The following is a 16301-nucleotide window of genomic DNA, read 5'->3' as shown; positions in this document are numbered from 1 at the left end:
GTCCCTAGTTCACATTAGGGTTCCCCTGTGGTGTGGTACATTCCATGAGTTTCACAAATGTATGATAATGTGTATCCACTATTATAGATAGTATCGTACAGAATGGTTTCACTGCCCTAAAAATCCTCTGTGCTCTGCCTCTTCATCCCACCCCCCCAACCAATCCCTGGCAACCACGGATCTTTTTACTGCCTCCACGGTTTTTCCTTGTCTACAGTGTCATATAGTTAGAATCATACAGGATGTAGACTTCGCATATTGACTTCTTTCACTTAGTAATATGCATTTAAGGTTGATGGCTCAGTTATTTTTAGCACTGCATAATATTCCCTTGTCTGGATGGGCCACGGTTTATTTATCCATTCACATACTAAAGGACATCTTTGTTATTTCTAAGTTTTGGCAATTGTGAATAAAGCTGCTAGAAGCATCCTTGTGCAGGTTTTTGCATGGACGTAAGTTTTCAACTCCTTTAGGTAAATACCAAGCAGTGGGACTGCTGGATCTTAAGACGAAAGTATGTTTAGTTTTGTAAGAAACTGCCAAAGTGTCCTCCAAAGTGGCCGTGCCATTTTGCATTCCCAGCAACGAGTGAGACTTCCTGTTTCTTCATATCCTTGCAAGTTTCGGTGTCGTCGGTGTTCCTTGTGTTGGCCATTCTCATAAGTGTGTACTGGTATCTCATCTCGTGGTTCTCATTTGCATTTCCCTGGTGACCTGTGATCTTGAGCATCTTTCCATGTGCTTGTTTGCCATTGGCAGATCTTCCTTGGTGAGCTGTTCATGCCTTTCACCGATTTTTTGTTTTGTCTTGTTTTTGTTTTTTTGTCCAGCTTTATTAAAATATAATTGAGATATGACACTGTGCAAGTTCAAGATTTATAACATGCTGATTTGATACACTTATATATTGTAAAATAATTATCACCACCGTGTTAGCTAACACCTCCATTATGTCACATAATTACCATTTATTTTTGTAGTGAGAACATTTAAAACCTATTCTCCTAGCAACTTTCAAGTACATAATACAGTATTATTAACTATAATCACCATGCTGTGCATTAGATACTCAGAAGTTATTTATCTTATAACTGGACGTTTGTACCCTTTGACCAACATCTCTCCATTTCCCCGCTCCCCAAACCCTTGATAACCACCATTCTACTCTTAGGACTTTTTTTGGAAATGCATGATTTTCCTGAGTAATTAAGTTTCAATGATCATTAATACCTTGGAATTCACTCATTTACTCATTCATTCATGTATTCTTTTGAAGTGGGATTGAAAGGGGGGCTGCCTGGGTGGCTCAGTCAGTTAAGTGTCTGCCTTCAGCTCAGGTCATGATCTTGGGGTCCTGGGATCGAGCCCCACGTCAGGCTCTCTGTCTAGCGGGGAGTTTGCTTCTCCCTCTCCCTCTGCTCCTCCCCCTGCCTTGTGGTCTCTCTCTCTCTTTCTCTCAAATGAATAAATAAAATCTTTAAAAAAAAAAAAGAAATGGGATTGAAGTTGTGTCCCTCCTTCCCAGGGAGGGGAGTGATAGCTTTATTGACGTAAACCTTTTTTTCTTGTTTTAGAGATGTTTAGAGGTTGAACTGGTACGTTATGAAATATACTAGCCAAGTAGAATTTTCTAAGTAGGCCACAGTTCTCGAGGTTGGGTCATAGTCACTAGTACAGACCATTTGTTATGGAGCAGCAGAGTCCCAGAAAGCCTGGTGCCCTACCCACCTCCGTGGAAGCCTGCAAAGTCACGTTTGCATACAGAGGTCTGACTCCACTGACCTGCTCTGCCTTAACTTTTCCTGTTTTTAATCTGTCCTTTTGTTGCTATCTTCAGAGAACCCCTCTTAGTTCTCAGCTTGGCTGCAGAGAAACCCATAAAGAGATCACGTTCACACACAATGAGTTTCTATCCAAACTCACCTTCTCTCTGTCAGAGCCACTGACGTTGGCACTTTTAGCTAATGTTCAGTCGGTGTACATTTTCTCCGGTCCCCGAGCGCTTCCAGCTAATGCATTCATTCCTTGGCACTGAGAAGCTCAGGTGAAAGAACAGTGCCTTTTGTTTTTACAAGAGGGAGACAGGATTCGCTTCTTTCAATCACGCAGCATTTTCAATTAAGCTGAGCTGAGTTCAGCAAACACTGTTCCACCTGGCATCTTTATTTTGTGTCACCAAACAACGTGCTTAATTATGCTTTTCCATTGAAAATGTAATCGTTTGCTGGTGATTCTAAACTCTGTGTCTAGATTATTTCATACTGCATCTCTTAAAGGCAACAAATTCTGCCTTTCAGTCACCATTCTGCATTCAGCTTCTATTCTGCCCTTGGCCTATGGCAGCAACCACCCGATGTCTCTCATGCCCCCCTCGGGCTTCCTGTAAATCTCTGTTGCACCGCCAGCCAGTCCTCGCCTTTGGAATACTGCCCGGTGGATACAGCTCTCTTACTCCCATGCCCTTGTCCCGAGCACCAAGTCCCGGGACATCCAGGCCATTCATCGCGTGTTGTTTTTCTCCTTCTCCAACCCCGTCTTCTTCCACTTCCCCGTGTCCACCTACAGTACTTGGAGAGCATGTCCTTTTCTCTTTCCTGACTACCATCTCTTCTTCCTTTCAGATTATGCTTGAACTTTGTTTCTGCTACAAACAGTTAGATGACAGTTTCCCCTCCTCCTCGCCCCCCCCCATAAGAGTCCCAGGTCTAAGGGCGCCCAGGTGGCTAAGTTGGTTAAGCGACCGACTCTTGATTTCGGGATTTTGACTCAGGTCTTGAGTCAGAATTGTGAGATTGAGCCCTGCATTGGATTCTGCGGTGGGCATGGAGCCTGCTTACAATTCTCTCTCTCCCTCTCCCTCTGCCCTTCCCCCATTGGTGTATGCTATCTCTCTCTCAAGAAAAAAAAAAAAAAAAAGGCCCAGATCTTTCTCTTGGCGTTTCTAATACTCTGCATATTCATCAGGTGTAATACCTGGCACACTGTCATAAACTTCATTTGGGTGTCCATGTGCCTACTGACCGAGAGCACCCTGAGAACAGAAAACCTGTATCTGATGCACTAATGCATTCCTAAAGACGAGCAGAGTCTCAGGCATATAGGAGAAGAACTGGATGGCTGAGCTTGCAAAGCCTTCCATTTTTTTATATAAATCATCTTGAATTTATTGAAAGACCAGATTTCCAGGCACTTGCAGGAATATAAATATGTGGGAGACACACTTTCTGCTCCCAGGTACCCTAGGATGTAGGAGAAGGGGTACCCTACATCGCTACCACACAAATACCTTCATTAGGACACTGCACGGGAGAAGGAGCCAGAGAGGAGGGGCAACTGCTCTAAGATGGCTGGAGCTACTAGTCAATGAGGCCAAGAGTGTCATGTGATCCAGCAACGGATAGTTGTTTTTCCAGAAAGACAAGATGTCTTGGGTTCCTCTCGCATCCCGCTGCAGGTGAGGCAGTGCTGAACTTTTCATTGAAAAATGATGATATAGCCCTCGCATAATTGGTTGTTCTAGCTGCAGATCCCCAAACTGCAAATTGCTCTGAGCTGAAAGGTTCTAGAAAATGAAATTTCTTGGGAAATTCACTGGAGATTCTCCATGAAAATTAACATGTCCAATTCTCTTCAGGTAGCAAACGTTAGGTATCTTATTATCCCTCCTCGGTAATTGCAGCCTTTGGGCTTTTTTGAGCTGAAATTACATAAAGGTAAAATGGAATCTTAGAATTGTATTACTGGGAGGAAATTAGAAAAGACTCCATGAATGTTTCATTGGCTGCTTTTAAATGTAAAAAGGTAGTGGATATACATATCTGCTACTCAACTCAAATCTCAAACTGTATGCATTCGTTTTCTATTGCTGCCATAACAGATCACTATACACTTAGTAGCTTAAAACAACCCACCTATGAACTCACAGTTTTGTGGGTCAAAAGACTAGGATGGTTTTGCTGGTTCTCTGCTTAGAGTCTCAAGAGGCCAAAATCAAGGTGTTGGCAAGGCTGAGCTTTTCCAGAGCTCTGGGGAAGAACCTGCTTCTGGGATCATGCAGGTTGTGAGTTGAAAGGAGTTTTTGCAATTGTAGGACTGGGGTTCCTATTCTCTTGTTCCTGGAGGTCATTTGCTTTTCTTCCCATGCTTTCCAGGTGGTCCCCCTTCAACAATGGGGGTCAAGTGCCCTCTCACACTTTGAGTCTCCCCAACTTCTGCCACATCTCTCTGAGCGCGACCTGAGAAAATTCTCTGCTTTTAAGGTCTTGTGTGATTAGGTAGGTCCACCTGGATAATCCAGGATCCTTTCCGTCTTCAAGTCAGTAACCTTAATCACTTCTGAAAGTTTCTTTTGCCATGGAACACAACATAGTCACAGATTCCAGTTGTTAGATTGGGACATCTTTGGGGAGCCATTATTTTACCTAAGACACTATATACATGTAGTTTGCCATAGTGTTAACATGTGGAGTTTATTCAGCCAGTTAATTTTTTTATTTCTGTATGGAGGCCAATTAGACAGGTGTTAAAATAAAATAGAATGAAGACCGGGGCACCTGGGTGGCTCAGTAGTTAAGCGTCTGCCTCCAGCTCAGGTCATTATCCCAGGGTCCTGAGATCGAGCCCCGCATCTGGCTCCCTGCTCCGCAGGAAGCCTGCTTCTCCCTCTCCCACTCCCCCTGCTTGTGTTCCCTCTCTCGCTGTGTCTCTCTCTGTCAAATAAATAAATTAAAAATTAAAAAAAAAAATGAAGACTACCTGAAAATCCCTGAAGCAAATGAAAACAGTGAAGCCATGTAAGGGAAATGTACTTAATCTAGCTTATTTCATGAACATAAGCAAAATTTAACTTGGGTCAAGTCTTATAAATGCTTCTGATACTTGGAAATAAAACATGAGTTGTCTTCCTAAAATGGTCTAATATAATTACTTTTAGCCAATCCCCTGCAATTTGGAAACACCCATCATAATAGCCAATCAGGTAAAGTTTAAACAACTTTATCCTTCTCACTTTGTAATCCATCCTGTAACAATGTGCCTCTGAGCCACGTGCCATCTTTGGGTTGAAATCTCCTTGTTTGCAAATGCTTTGTTTTCCACGTGATAAAATGTTCATAACAAGTAAATGTCTGAATTGTCTTTTGATGCAGTTCTATGAATGAATGTAGTAGATTCAAGCACATAATAGATGTTCGAGAAATGTGATTCTGAAAGATACTGATGTGTTTGTTCGTATAACTCCATAGCTAGCCAATAAAGCTAGTTGAACCCATGTACAGACACCAAAACAGACATAATGATTATCTCCGTACTCACTATCCATACTCACTCAATATTCCTTGGTGCTTCCCAAGGAATATTGCCATAAAGATTCCAGGTCAAAGGATGAAAGTTCTATTTTCTGATGCTAAGACAGAAGGCAAAGGAAGCCACATCACAAAACAGGGATATTATTGTCTCTTGAGTCCTAGATCCTCAACACTTCCTTCATCTCTGGATGACTCAGTCCACTTCCAATATCTATAAATATAGATCATGTGTGGGAACACTGCAGCCCATTGATTTTCACCTTGTCTTTCTGTGATGGCCACAAACTGTCTCCAATGAACCTAAATACTTAGAGAAAAGACTGTAATTATGAAATCAGTTTAACGGTGGTCAGTAAAGAGTAACTCACAGGACAATACCTGAGACATAATAAAATAAAAGTTGAGTAAATGAAGTTCAAGGAGAATATATCAAACACCCAAATGGGGTTAGATTTCTTCTTTTTCTCCCATTTACTCCTCATGAAACTATCTAATCTGAAGATGCTACCAGCAATTTTGAAAAAAAAAATATTGTTTTTAAAGTATTTTGCAAATATTTATTATCAGGTGATTTTTCTTTACCTTCAATGATACATGTTTTTAAGCACTCTGATTTCTAAATTCATTGCAGGGCTTCTAGTGAGCAAACACTATCCAGCAAGTCGGAAACAATATGATGAAACAACACCATTGATATTACTGGAGTTGACTGCTAGAAATTAAGTTTTTCACAAAATGACTACAAAGTTTGCAGTGGGTGAGTTCTCTGTGCCTGGTACCATATAACAATAACCAAATGTGATTGACTTTTGTATCTCTCAACAATAATTGACTCGGTTCCATTTTCCTTGGATTATTACAAATGCAAGATTTCAAGTCCCACAACTTGCTAAAAAGCATCTCTATTTGCCTGTGCTTCTTTCTCTCCCTGAACCAAGAACAGAGCTGCCACCCACATGTATGGTAGTGACTAGCTCACACTTATTTAGAGGCTGGGTGGGAGGAAGCATGGAAGGAAAGTGGGTCATCCCTTCTCTGCTGTTATATACAAAACCAAAAACCAGTTTCAAAGGCCACTATTTAAAATAAATGGAAAAAAAAATTGAAGACTTCCCCCCCATAGTTCAGAAATATAATAAAAAGTTATACATACCCAAATTTGTCTGGTTTTACCCAAACAACACAAAGTAATCAACACAAATCCCACATTTCTAGTCTACCAGTTGGACTGGCTCCGGAATTTGGTGAATCACGCTGCATGAGGAACAAGCCCACTGCATTCATACAAACAAATTGTTTTTGTTTCTACTTCATCACTTGTCTGAACAATAGAGTCAGACGAGCTGGCTGACTGTTCAACTTTCTTTAATTCACTCTGAATTTTTTAAACTGATTCCTTGATAGATGATTCTTGGTAGGATTTTGAAAGATTGGGTTGGAAGGATGGACTAAACCCCTATCTTTAGCTGTTTATTTAATTCTATGCTATGGGAGATACCGATTCATTATGAGAGTTTACAGCATAAGCAGGATCTCTATTCTGCATATCAGGACTAATTGAGATATTCCTTCTGTAACATTTATAAGTGCCAGATCTTGCTGTAGTAGGTGTATTGAGAACCATTTGTATATAGCCCTTTATAATTCATAAAGCACTTCCACATTTTTGTATTACCACAAAACACCATGAAATGTATGTTTCATTATACCAACTTTACAGATGAGAAAATCAGGGCCCAGAAGTTTTAGATGACTTGGCTTTTGCCAGGCCAGAACCAAACCAAGCTTCATTTGATTCAAAGGTAGAATTCTCAATCACTGTGCTGTCCCACCTTGCAAAGGGACTTTTCTCTTCTTTCCCCCCTACCTTCTCGCTTACTCTCTTCCCTACCACTTTTCCTCAGAGGAGGAAGCATCCCTTTTCTTTGCAAAATGACCAGTGACCTCCAACTTTCTCCATGTGCGTGCTCTGGTCCCTTTCTCACGGTCTTTGCCTTCAACTACCAGTTTTCAAACCCAGGCTTTAACAATGGGCCTAACACGTGCCTGTCTCTGTGCTCAGGAATGAGGGAACAGAGAAGATGTGACCCATGACCCACTTTGGAGCTTTACAGACCTCCTGGGGAAAGTGGCTGTACACATTCACTCTGCCTGCACTTACCGAATGTCTGATGTGTACCAGGTGTTATCCCGGGCCCCGAATACTCCACGGGGAACACAGTAGACACAGGCCTTGAACTCAGGGAGCTGACAGCTATCAATAATACAGAGCTGACAACAGATGCTTCATGAAGTTAATGTGAAGATTGAGTGAGACATCGTATTACACAGTGATGCTCAGTAACAGCCCAACCCATCCCTGTACTGTTATTGCTAATGGGCTGTGAACTCCAGAGCTGGTGAGGTGCAGCCCAATCGAAATATACCAGTTTCAGGTCAGACAACATATTTATGTATTTCCTTCTGAGAAGCAGAATTAAACCATAGAATACATTACTAGCGTTGCTAATATTTTAAAGTGCCCGTGATAGGGGCTCCTGGGTGGTACAGTTGGTTGAACATCCAACTCTTGGTTTTGGCTCAGGTCATGATCTCAGGGTCCTGGGATTGAGCCCTGCATCGGGCTCCATGCTCAGTGGGGAGTCTGCTTGAGGTTCTTCCTCCCTCTCGTTCTGCTCCTCCCATTTGTGCTGTCCCTCTCTCTCTCTCTCTCTAAAATAAATAAATAAATCTTTTTAAAAAAATCAAGTGCTAGCAATAGAAATTAAAATACTACTAGTTTTTGAGTATCTACTTTGTGCCTATTGGACTAGATGATTTATCATGCATTTTCCCACAGAACAATCTTGTGAGGGAAGTATGTTTATCTCGCTGCTATAGAAGGAGAGACTGAGGGTCAGGAGATTAAGTAAATGGTTCAAGGATACACAATTTCATCTGCTCCAGTTGTGAAATATGCACCCACTCACACTGATTCTCAGCACGGTTTTCTCCCAAGTGGACTCAGAGATGCCCTCAAACTCATAAAGACTTCAAGTGGAATTTTAATGCACAGTAAGATAAAGGGGGTGGGAGAAAAGAAGCCAACAATCCCTCAGAAAGTTCAGGAAAGAGTAGAACCTACAGATGAATCACTATTAGGATTTTCCCCCTTCTTTACAGGAAACTCAATTTGTCAGACAAGAAGAGGTAGAGAAGCATTTAGCTGTCTCCCTGCAGCCCAACCAGGTCTGAGGAAATTGCTTCTAGAAGTGCAAATTTGGCTTAAAAGCCTGTGGGCTGACAAAAAGCTATTTAGACTCCACTAGAAAGCTCTGTTGCCTATTATGTTTGTGTGAAGGTAAAACTAAGAGGAGATACTTGGGATTTAAATATATTGACTCTTTCACAGCCCTGAGTATGCACAAGGTAGCTGAAAGACTCGAGAAGATCTCAGGTTTGGTTCCCTGCTCCTGCAAGGTAAGGCTCCAGGGCCCACCGGGGGAGCCCCGGCAAAGGTCATGGAACAACTGCACCAGGAAAATTTTGTATGAGTCCCCAGCACGGCAGTGCTAATTTGTAGTAACCAGACCTGAGTTCAACCTTCTCTCTACCAATTAACCAGTGGAATGATCTGGTGCAAAAATCACTTCCTGAAGCCTAGAGTTTCTTCTCCATTAAAGGAGCGCTGTAGGGCTTGCCTGGTAATATTGTTGTTAGAACTGAAAAGTGGTATCAGTGGGCTCCTCACAAGAGCACAGTACATGGTCATTAGTATTGTTACTATTACTATTATTACTATCATCATCACCATCATTTTTTGGTATTCTCTTTGCCTGAAATGACTTGACCACTAGATAACCTTTTAGAAAGCTTTCCAAAATAGCATCTGTTAGGGACTGAATGCCCCCCTCCATTCATATATTGTAGCCCCAATCCCAAGGTGACAGCATTTGGAGAGAGGGTCTTTATGGAGGTAATTAAAGTCACAAGTTACATGAGGTGATACAGGTGGGGTGGGGTGCTGATCCAATCAGATTAATGTCCTTCTAAGAAGAGAATCAGAGAGCTGGCTCGCACTCTCTCTATCCACCATCTGAAGACACAGCAAGAAGGCAGCCATCTGCAAGCCAGGAAGAGGGTTCTCACCAGGATCCAAATCAGTTGGCATCTTGATCTTGGACTTCCAGCTTCCAGAACTAGGAGAAATAAATTTCTGTTGTTTAAGTCCCCTGGCCCATGGTGGTTTGTTGTGGGAGCCCTGGCTGACTGATACACCATCTCCTACAACCTCAGAAGAGATGTGTCTATGCAATGGTACTTCTCTGCTTCTGAACTCCGTAGTGTGTTTCGCCTCCTTCTGTGATGGTGACAGTTTCTGACCTATATCACAGGCATTTGAATGCACGTCCTCTGTGCTAACAGAAGGTGAGCTCACCTCAGGATGGCCAGCCTACAGCACAGAGATGGACATTCCTAGCAGATGCTTGGCGACTATTGAATACATCAGTGGGTTCACTGAGATATGTTGCTCACAATGGTTAATATTTGCTTGCTTTAGGTAGATGGCACTTTACTTGTGCTGTCCTCTGTAGTTGTACTTAATGTAACATGTCGGGTCCGTATTACGTATACAAATATCTGTCTCCATCCATAGGCGTTAAGTGTAGTAACCTATCTGTTGTACCCTGAGAAGCATCTGGAACTCTGTTTAGGTTAATATGACCGTGGAAAGAACATCATAATAATTTGGTAGGTTTGGCTGGAGGCTGGAGACATTTTATTTGCTGGAATTTCAAGGTTGGTGGGAGAGGCACAAGAACCTGGCAAAGAAGCAGACACTTCCTGGGGAGCTAGACAGAGCCAGAAAGTCAAATGCTAAAAACACTGGTGTTGGAAAGGTGTCTGGCAGCTGGGGTGGTGCCTATAAGGGATGGTCAAAAACCATACAGGAGTGATGAGACTTTCAAATTTTCAGAAACATTTACTAGATCCGTAACACTGGATCTTTAACTCAAGTGATTTTTATTGTTTTTTTTTTTTTAATGAGAATGAGTAAAGGGGTCAAATTTTGGACTCAGTCTGGGGCATTCAGAACTAAGAGAGTAGGGGCGCCTGGGTGGCTCAGTTGGTTAAGCGACTGCCTTCAGCTCAGGTCATGATCCTGGAGTCCTGGGATCGAGTCCCACATCGGGCTCCCTGCTCAGCAGGAAGTCTGCTTCTCCCTCTGATGCTCCCCCCTCTCATGCTCTCTCTGTCTCTATCTCATTCTCTCTCTCAAATAAATAAATAAAATCTTTAAAAAAAAAAAAAAGAACCAAGGGAGTAGGCACAATACCACAGGAGAAATAGAGGTAAACAGTAGGCAGAAAAGCCAGAATTCTCAGAATTATCCACAGGAGTCTATACTCATTCAAGCCATGAAATTGGGTGTTTGAACCAAGCTTACCTGAACCCCCAGTGATCCCAGATGACATCTGGCTGCACATTCATGGAGCTTAGTAAAGAGTTCTGGGTGCCTGCTCTGAGCAAGGCCCTTGGCTGAGCACCGACAATTCAAAGATAAGACATGGTCCCCACCCGGACCGTGAAGATGCTGCACACACAGATAAGGCAGACAGTGTAATTGCTTAGAGATCCACATTCTTCTGAAAGCGAAATAACCATCTGCATTTAGAAGCACAGGGTGGGATGGAAAATGGATCAGAGATGGAGAAGAGTGCAGAGGAAGAGGTCGGCACTATCTTCACAGCCTTCACAAAAACCTGGGTGTGTGCTAAGATCCATGTCCTTAGGTCTATTATAAAGATAAGCAAACAAAAACCCAGTACATGGAATTGATTTAGCCAAGGCCACACCTTGATGGTAGAAATATAGGGACTACACCACATCTCCCACTGCTGGGCAAGAAGGTCTGGGGAAGAGAGTGCAGACACTGGGATCCCAATACCAGGGTCACCATGAAGGCACCCCTTTGCAAAACCCGAGATCATATGAAAATGAAGAGTGAGGAAGGGACTTCACAGAACCCTCTTAGAGGTCTGAGGGGGTCCATTCATCATGCATATTTGGAATGACACATGCTCAACCACAGACACGTTCATTAGTATGTAAATGTACTCCCATTATCATGCCATGGTTAATGCAACTTAGCTTTGCCTTTTTTTCTGTAGCTTTCCCCCTTTGTACCTTCCACCTCACCTGATCTCTTCCATATTTTCCTCCATTTTCATATGCTTTCATTCACCCCCTTCATTCATTCACTCACTCTACAGATATTTATTAGGCAGCAATTACGTGCCAAGTATCATACCAGTTGCTGAGGATGAAACGAATGAGTAACAACAAACAAACAAACACAAAGATTCCTCATTTCATACAACTTACATGTTCTAATCAGAGGAGATCAACAAAAAGCACTGAAGTAACAAACAGTAAGTCAAAAGATAAGCGTTGTGGGGAAAAGTAAAGCAGGAGAGGGGGTAAAAACTATCAGGGACAGTGGGTGAGAGTGGAGATGCCTGGCGCGCAGTAGGATGATCTGTGAACAGATACACACACACATATATCAAACTTCTGGCATTGTTTTGTAAAAATGAGAGAATACTATATGCACATGTTCTACTGCTTTCTTTTTCCAATCAATAATGCCTTATAGAAACCCTTGCCAAGTCAATCTGGTTAGCTCTGATGCATTTCTTTGAGTGGCTGTATAGTGTTCTAAAGTGTGAGTATACCAAACGTTATTTAGCTGTTTGGTACTGATGGGCATCCTTGAATTATTTTATTTAATTCTTAAAACAGTCCAAGGTGATGGAGGAGAAATCAGTGGAGCTTGGAGCCAATGTTCACATTTTCTTATAATACAAATGAGTGCTATTAAACACAGGCGTGCTATAGACAAGGCTTGCAGTGGGGGGAAAGGGACTCTGCTTTTGGTTTCCCTTAATGCGGTCTCACCTCTTCCTTATCACCCCATAAACTTGAGGCTGGCTTTGACTTTGTTCTTGTGGGGAGCTCCTGGGTAGACTAGAAGCTGTAAAAATCTAGAATCAAGTAACAACATCAGAAAAGATCTTAGAAGTTAGCTGGTCTGATTGCCTCAGGTTCTAAGTGGGCAAACTGGAGACCTACAAATAAGAAAGGACTCCCTGGGGTGTCTGGGTGGCTCAGTTCGTTGAGTGTCTGACTCTTGATTTCGGCTCAGGTCATGATCTCAGGGTCGTGAGATCAAGCCCCACATCGGGCTCCGTGCTCAGGAGGGGGTATGCTTATCCCTGTTCCTCTGCTCCTCCCCGCCCGTGCTCTCTTGCTCTCTCTCTCTCTCAGTCAAATAAATAAATAAATAAAATCTTAAAAAAAAAAAAAAGGACTCCCCAAGGTCACACAGGCAGTTTGTGACAAAACCTAAAGGATATACTCATATCTTTTTAATTCCAACTTAGTATAATTTCAAGTCTCTTTTACTCCAATATATAGTGTCTGTTTGTACAGACACTACAAGATGAGGGCTGTTCCCAGAGGAAAGAGGAAAGCAGAGGATGGAGGCTTACCTGGGAGATGGACCGGGAATGCACACGTGTGTGTGTGTGTGTGTACGTACACAGATGCAAAGCACAGATGGAGGAAAGGCAATCTGGTATCATCTGGGAAGACAGAGGGATACAGTAACAATAACTAACTTTGTCTATTCCTGTTCCTTTCAAGCAAAATTTCTAAATAATACCAAGAGGCATGAGCATCCCTGATGAATCTCTGGAATAAGACTTTAGATGTCAGCACAAGATCAGGCACACTTGTGTGCACTCTTAACCAAATCCCAGACCCACAAATAAAAAAGAAAGAGAAAGGGAACAATTTCCCTTTCTTGTCAATAAAACTGTACTTCATACCTTTGCTCTTGGAGGGTTAGCATAGATAAGGAATTGTAAGAAAATGTAGAGTGGGAGGCAACAGATCTATATTTCAGAGTAAATCTAGCACACTTCCTGAAGGAAATAAGTTCTTAGTTTTCCGAGATGGGAGACACCCATTGTTGGGAAGCAAAAGTGAACATTTTTCTCCTCTTTCAAATGGCCTGTCACTTGTCATTCAACAGTAAACATTCCCAAGGAGATTTTTCACCCCAGAGATAAAAATCTGTGTTCTCTCCACATGAAAAACCTTGCATTTTTTTTCATGATCTGTGTCCCTTGCAAAGTATTACTGCTAATAAGAGCACTGCTAAGTTTTGCCTTATAAGTTTTATATCACTGAAACTGTCCAGTCAAATTGAGTCTGGGGAAAGTTATTTTTAGCAAGCTTATACTGAATTATGACTCTCATATTTTTGAAGCATTCCTTTTGGTCCCCATCTCCACTGCTGGCTGAAAAAACTATCAGTAGGAAAAAAAGAGACAAAACAAAAACAAAAGCAGAAGACAAGCAACAACATCTTCGATGGATATTTTATTTGCATTTACTCATTGACCTCCTATGTGCCAGCTAGGTTAAGTTTCATCCAAACAACAATCTCTCAAAGAAGATCTTATTCTGGTTTTGGAGATGAAGCATGAGTACCAAAAGAATGAACTTGTCACAATAGAATCCTCTGGAACTGGAAAGAAAAGCTGTGTGTGCACAAGGCTCGGGAGTTCCCCACCAAACCACACAGCTGGTGGAAAGTAGTGTGTCGGAAGCCGTTCACTTTCAGGATGGGTCCCAGGCACCTGACTTAGAATAGCAACTATGGAAAACAATAAAGGAAATGAAATCCCCTTGGGAAGAAGCAGCGGATAAAGCAAGGCAACATGGGCGTTTTCCTGGATGGGCCCCTTGGGCTTCTGGGAAAACATGACCACAAAGCAGAGGGCCTGCCCGGCATTGTGCAACCTCCTTTCAGAAAGGGAAGGCTCTCCTCTCCCTGGCCTGGGCTCCTGCAGGCCTTGCATGACAGTCCCCTTCTCTGGAGCTGGCTTCTTGAGCTCAAGTTGTATGGCAGCAATGAACTTGGAGATCCCAGCTGTCTGGCCGGACGGACGGCCAGCAAGTTGTGAACAAAGCAATCCCACTCCCTCTCTTCCGCTTCGGTCTGAACGAGACAAAAATGACAAAAATGCTCACGTTGCCAGGGATGAGTCTGTGGCCTAAGCTGGCTGTTTGGAAAAGCCCGCTCCCACAGCAACTGTAAATCACGAGGCGGCCTCTCTCTGAGTCCCACGGCAGCCAACGTGCAGAGAGTGATTTATCAGGCAGCTTCTAGCATAGCTTAATTTTGGGAGGCAGGCAAAGGATGCCAAAAGGCTTTAAAAGCTGAGCCAGGATGCCCTGAAAGAGGAAAGCGGGGGACACTTCTTTGAGGAGGGGGGCCCATGAGACAGCTGGGACATCTGGGGCTGCATGTGGTCCTCCCAGGAGCGGGGGCTCCAGGCAAGCTTCCCCACACCCCACCCCACCCCCGCCCACCAGCCGTCCTGTGTCTGCATTCAGAAATGGGAATCGCGGGGAGGTCCAATCGGGAGACAAGAATGCTTCTTCCTCTCCCCTCCCTGAACACCCCCTTTCCCCACATGCTTCCTTAGACAGGAAACTTTAAATTGCCGGGATGGGCCACCCTAATTGCTACTCTTTTAATAACTCGGTTCACTCCTTGAAGTCTCTGTAAACATCTTGGAAGCAGGGTATAGTATGGCAAGGAAAGGAAGCATATGCTCACCTCTCCTGCAGGGACTGGCTTCTGGGGAATCAGAAGAGTGAGTCGATCAATGCCCCCTCCCCCTTAGCCCTCCTCTCTACAGCCCCCCAGTACTTAGGTACTGCTGTCCACAGGTGTCCACTTAATTTCCCCGCCCCCTGCATTTAGCAGATGATTTGCCTTCCCTCCAGCACGCATGCGAGCAGAGAACTTGAGGGTAGCCTGACCTGCGGACCTTTCCTTTACACCTTCATTCTGGAAAGGACATAGAGAAGCCATTTCATTTTGTAAGTTAAGAATTCTGAGAGAGGGGCCCATGGGTGGCCCAGTCGATTAAGTGTCTGCCTTTGGCTCAGGTCATGGTCTCTGGGTCCTGGGATGGAGCCCTGAGTTGGGCTCCCTGCTCAGCGGGAAGCCTGCTTCTCCCTCTCCCTATGCCCCTCCCCACCCCCGCTCATTCTCTCCCTCTCTTTCTCTCTCTCAAATAAAGAAATAAAATCTTAAAAAAAAAAAGAATTCTGAGAGAAGTCAAAAGGTAGAAAGATTTGCCCGGAATAACTCAACAAGGCAGTGTCAGAGCAAAAAAGGCAGCGCCAGCCTCTCGTGGGACCAGCCCGGGGTTCCCTGCTGCCCCAGAGAACCCTGGGCTTTCCCAGAACAGCCATCCCGCCTGGGATCTGTGGATCCGGGAGCCAGCCTGTCTCTGCAGCATCACATAAGGTTTTTATCCCTTTCCTAGCATCTCCATTCGGAGTAAACAAGTGGAAAGAATTATTTGAAAACCAATGAAATAAAATGGAATTGGGAAATACTCGTAAGTTCCTCTAGGCTCCTCTGGGTTTTTCGAAACTTCTGTTCTTTTTGGATGATTGCTTTCTTTTACACTGATTTGGGAAGTCAGACACCTATCGTTTGTCAGAACCCCAGGTCCTTGATTCAGAAATAGGTGAGAGGGTTTGAGAGGTATTTGCTGGTCGGTGGCAGACACAAGAAAAATTCCTATTTCATCTGTCATCAAACAACAAACTGTCAGAATCTCCTTGTCTGGGAGGGGATGGGGCTGGGGCAAGGCAGGCCATCTCAGCAGCAAAATGACGGGTTGGAGGGCATTGAGTTCTTCCCAGGGCATGATAGGCCCGAAGCAAGTGGGAGAGAGACAGCCAAGGCCAAGACCAGGCACGGGAACAGAGCTTAAAGGGATCAGTAGCAGTTGCAGGCCAGACCACAGGACCAGGTGGAATGGAGTTTGGAAAAAGCATGTCAGGACCCAGAGAAAGGATTGTCTGTCTGTCCTGGGCCCTAGAAGATGTCTGCGGCTGTCTTCAAGGACTCCTGAGTAA

The sequence above is a fragment of the Phoca vitulina genome, unplaced genomic scaffold, assembly GCF_004348235.1.
Source record: "Phoca vitulina isolate PV1807 unplaced genomic scaffold, GSC_HSeal_1.0 scaffold42, whole genome shotgun sequence".
Lineage (NCBI taxonomy): Eukaryota > Metazoa > Chordata > Mammalia > Carnivora > Phocidae > Phoca > Phoca vitulina.
The sequence above is the reverse complement of the archived record's forward strand: the minus strand, read 5'-3'. Positions refer to the sequence as shown.